This window comes from Bacillus rossius, chromosome 8, assembly GCF_032445375.1.
Source record: "Bacillus rossius redtenbacheri isolate Brsri chromosome 8, Brsri_v3, whole genome shotgun sequence".
NCBI classification, from domain to species: Eukaryota; Metazoa; Arthropoda; class Insecta; order Phasmatodea; family Bacillidae; genus Bacillus; species Bacillus rossius.
In genome coordinates, this window is record NC_086336.1 from 19678784 (window position 1) to 19684150 (window position 5367).

Genomic DNA, 5367 nt, shown 5'->3' on the forward strand with positions numbered 1-5367 from the left:
TAGTCGTTTCCATAGAGACGAATGAAGCATCAACAAAGCAACAGCCGTTGCCATGGTGATTTCCTACCAAAAACTGGAAATTTTGATATATTACGCCCCTGAAACTCCCCTTGGGATCGGATTTCCGCAGAATCCGTTCTTAGTGGGCGTCTACATCACAAAATGAGTAACTATGCTAAATTTCAAGTCAATCGGGTGTATAGGTTTAGAGATCTCGTGATGAGTGAATCAGTGAGTGATATTTCGCTTATATATATATCGAGGGCATCATACCAGAAGGGCGTATCAACACTTTTTTGCAATATATATAGATACAAGTCCTTGTCAGAATTGTAACGGAAGAGGAAAATTATTGATGGTACGAAAAAAGAAAATTAATTAAAAATAATAAAAATAATTCTAGTAAAAGAAAAAAACAAATTAAACACAGAGAGAGGAAAAAAAACAATAGTTTAGGTTTACGATTTAAAGTGATAAAAAGTATTTAAATACTAATTGAACTCTTATAAGGGTACTGATTGCTTCATTGTTAATATCACACGGGTGTTTTTTACTTGTATGGGAAAATTAAGAATGATAAGGCATCTAATGCGTGGCAACAATGTAAATAGGCAATAGGAAATAAACTTCTAGCGCCTGCGGCATTGTCAATACACTTCGTACGTGTACTGCATGTTGAATCTAACCCCCTCCAACGAATTTGATTCTAAAATAGACTTTGAGCAAGGATCCCTAATGTTATTTATAATATAATATAGCTTATAGCCTTCCTCGATAAATGTACTATCCAACACTGAAAGAATTTTTCAAATAGGACCAGCGGTTCCTGAGATTAGCGCGTTCAAACAAACAAACAAACTCTTCAGCTGTATTATCTTTATATATATATTTCTTGTGTGCGTGTGTATGTCACTGAACTCCTCCTAGACGGCTGGACCGATTTTGATGAAATTTTGTGTGTGAGTTCACGGGGATTCGAGGATGGTTTAGATTCACAATTGGATATTTTATCTCGATTCTGAGTTAAGAAAAACTAAAAAAAAAACACGCTTTAAAAGCAAAAATTGCAACGCATTATTAGAAGCCATTAAGTTTTGCTATTGTAAGGAACTAAGTAGAGAGTAAGAAAAAAATAAAGATCCTGACAGTTTATAACGTCGCCATATTTGTTTCAATTTTTCAATTTTCAATACCCTTTTTGTATATTACAATTTAAATTGCAGAAAAAAAATCATGTTTCATAGCCACACAAATAGTGAGGATGGTTTAGATTCACAATTGGATATTTTATCTCGATTCTGAGTTAGTAAAAACTAAAAAAAAACACGCTTTAAAAGCAAAAATTGCAACGCATTATTAGAAGCCATTAAGTTTTACTATTGTAAGGAACTAAGTAGAGAGTAAGAAAAAAATAAAGATCCTGACAGTTTATAGTGTCGCCATGTTTGTTTCAATTTTCAATACCCTTTTTGTATATTACAATTTAAATTGCAGAAAAAAAATCATGTTTCATAGCCACACAAATAGTGAGTGTGTGTCATTTCTCTATGTCCACGAGGTCTCGCCGCATCAATTTTCTCCTTGGAGCGAACCCGTCCGCTTAATTAAATAAACAGCTTTTATCGTTGAATGATTTCATTATTTATTTAATGAAAATATGCTCTCATAAAAAAATTAGTTAGATAGACATTCAATAGGTGTCTTTCTCTCACTCTCTCTCTCTCTCTCTGAAATGTATGTAGCTTGCTCGCGGGTCAGTAATGCAGACAATCTTTACATTCTAGCTCGAGACGGAAAAAACAGTAAATGTGGTTTACAAAGACATTTTATGAAGTGTCTTCCCGTCATTACATTTGAAAGTAGAAACATATTTACTCAAAATTTAGGTAGTAACATATTTTTATTGCAAAGACTGAAATAGAGGTGAGAAAAATTATCATTTGTGAACATAAGAAAACTACTACAACTGTATCAACTGTTATGTTATAATGTTTAAATTTCTAAACGGTGCAAGATAATACAAAATTCCATGCGGAAAAAGTCGTGGGCAGCAGATAAGTATAGTTATAGGTGTGGGGCTATGCATGCTGATTTTTCATATACTGCATGGATGCGAACATGTAAGAATAATCTATCTATCTTACTATAATAAAACAGTACTTTTTCTGTCGGTCTGTTTGTACGCGATTTTGATGAAATTTTGTGTGTGAGTTCACGGGGATTCGAGGATGGTTTAGATTCACAATTGGATATTTTATCTCGATTCTGAGTTAAGAAAAACTAAAAATACACGCTTTAAAAGCAAAAAAACTAAGCATTGTTGATAATTAGCCTCCATGGCAACGGGCTTTTGCATTGTTGTTGCCTTCTGCGTAACCATGGGAAAGGTTTTTGGTAACGGCAGTGGCGTGCCCAAGAGGAGGGGTATGTATAATGAGAAGATACAAAATGTCCAGCGTAGAAATACTTACCGCCATATCCATATCTCACAAAAAGTACATTTTGGCAGGACAATGTCTGTCGGGTCTGCTAGAAAGATATATAGAGAGATAGAGATATAAATAGAAAGATAGAGAGAGTTATAGAGATATACATAGAGAGATAGAGAATTAGAGAGATAAAGAGAGATGCTTAGTATACGTTTAAAAAATTACAAAAAAAAATTTATTGAGGCATTGCAACGCATGCCGGGCATTATCTAGTATTAGTATAGATATAGAGACATATGGAGAGGTAAATTTGTGTATAGAGAAAATGTATATATGCAGATATAAAGAGATAAAGATAAACATAGATGTATAGATGTAGATATAGATAAAGAGAGATATAGATTTATAGAGAGATGGAGAAATTTTTTGTGTATGTGTACATACTTCATACAAATTTAAAAACAAAATTGAATGAGGCATTGCAAAGCATTCAGAGCATTAGCTAGATAATAAAATTTTTTTCAATATCTGTAATCTTTCATTTTGCCAATTTTTTCTATAATGCTTTATAGTGTCTATATTACATACATACTATCCATTTTTAGATGTAAAGGTGTATATATATATATATATATATATATATATATATATATACATATACACACATATACTGGCACAATCTGACAGACATTGCTCTGCCAGTGTGTAAATATATATATATATATACACACACTGGCAGAGAAACATCTGTCAGATTGTGCCAGTGATATAAATGATTTTGCACACTTGACATTCAACTTAAGAAGACAATTACTTCCACATATGATTTCGAAAAAAGTCCCCTTTATCCCGTCTTCAGCCCAGCGAAAGAGCTTTTCTTTTAAAGGTAGAACCACAGCGCTTTTGCATTTTGTGTATAATCTAAAAATTTTTTAACATATTATCTAACAGCTGTAAAACGTAACAAGATGTTCATAATGATGATTTTCTCGCACAACCCTTTTGTAGCTCAAAAATAAAAAAAATGATAACATAAACCCACAGAGAACAAGTCTAGATCAGCTGAAGTCGAAGAGATGGACCCAACGATAAAAGTAAACAGATATTTTTGTATAACACAGTGACGACAGCACATACGAAAACATTCATACTTAGAATATCAGACAGCACGGTCGAACACAGGGGGCTAAAATCGACGTGTCTTTATCAACAAGAACAGTAACGCAGGCAGAAAACAAACCCGGAAAGCGCAGCTTACATGCAAACGCAACGACATAAGTAAACAGGTATTATGGACAACACAGCGACGACAGCACTGACGAACACAGTAGGTTTCTTGAAAATTTTCCACGACAAAACTGTGAAAAACTGCAATGGCACATGTGCAAAAAATTCCCCATTGCATGAACCATTTAAAGAACGTACTCATTGTTTGTTGGAGATAAATTTTTCGTTGAAGGGTTTAAAATGTAATTTTAAAGCCTGGGAAAGCATGATTTGGCCTTTGAAAATTGAGAGTACCATGGGCTGATCCGTAAAGATGCTGGACTTTCCACTGGGACTTTCACTGTTTAGTGGCTGGTTTCGTGGTTTGTAGCGTTGGAGCAGGCTCTAAGAGGCGGTCCTCCTCTGAAAGTGCCGCCGTTGGGGGCGGATGATACCCTTGGATGGCATCATCAGTAAAATACAAAGTGTGCCAGATTATGAATGGAAAAATTAAGTTTAAATGTATGTATCACGAGTAACCATTCACTATCACTAACTATTAAAACGTTATTTCCGACCAATGATGTAAGTATTCATCTGTCTAACATTACACATGGTGATCAAACAATATTGGTACAAAAAAAACTTTGGAGATCATATAAGTAATGTTAAAATAAAACTGTTAATTCCAACGAACATGCAAAGACAGGCCTTGCGCAGACACACACAGGTCTACATCTACAAATTGTTGAAGCAAGTTCATCCCGACACTGGCATATCGTCTAAGGCCATGAGCATCGGGAATAGCCGCCTCGCCCACTACAACAAGCGCTCCACCATCACCAGCCGCGAGATACAGACGGCCGTGAGACTGCTGCTGCCCGGGGAGCTGGCCAAGCACGCTGTCAGCGAGGGCACCAAGGCTGTCACCAAATACACCAGCTCCAAGTGAGCTGGTCTGGTGTGCACCTGATACATAGAGGTTGTGGATATCACTCCAGCCAGATCTCGGTACAGTCCAACTGCGTTCCTCCGTGGTTGGATAGGCCATACATGTCCCCATGCCCCATAGGAGGTCATGAAATGTGAACAAGATCAGGTTACCAGGTACTAACGTATATGTTGTTGGTGACCATTTGCAATGTCAATCACTTTACATGCTCAGTTTCCAAAGTCACGTAAATGAAAAAAGAGCAGGGCCAATTTATTTTTGCCGCGAAAAGATTTTCAGACAAGCCGTGTGCTAAAACTTTGCAGCATTGTCTGTGTTTCGTGGTTGGGTTTATTTCCGGTGCATGTCTACTGTCAGCAGACCAATCATAGCCAACTAATGCGGAAGCAAACAGAGCATTAGCTTCTATTGCAGACGGCCGCCAATTACAAGGAAACAATCGCTATCGTTGGCATACCTAATTGCAGTCTAATTATTAATCAGTTTTTTTTATTTCGCTAAAAATACGTGATCTTACTAATAAGGCTCTCAGTCTAAAGCGACTGAAAGTGTGTACACATGACGCTACTGCCACGCAGTGAAAGTAAAGGCCGCACTGCCGGCGACTCACTGCCGGCTGCGCCGTTCAGAAACCTTAACCTTTGGCGTAGAAAGTGACTAGAAAGTGCGGTGCTCTGGAGTGGAAGGGAGCGGGAGAGGAAGGGAGGAGTACTCTGCGGCTCCAATAGAGCCCGGAAGACGAGATCCTGGGCGTCAGCAGAGGGAGAGGAGGGCAGCGGT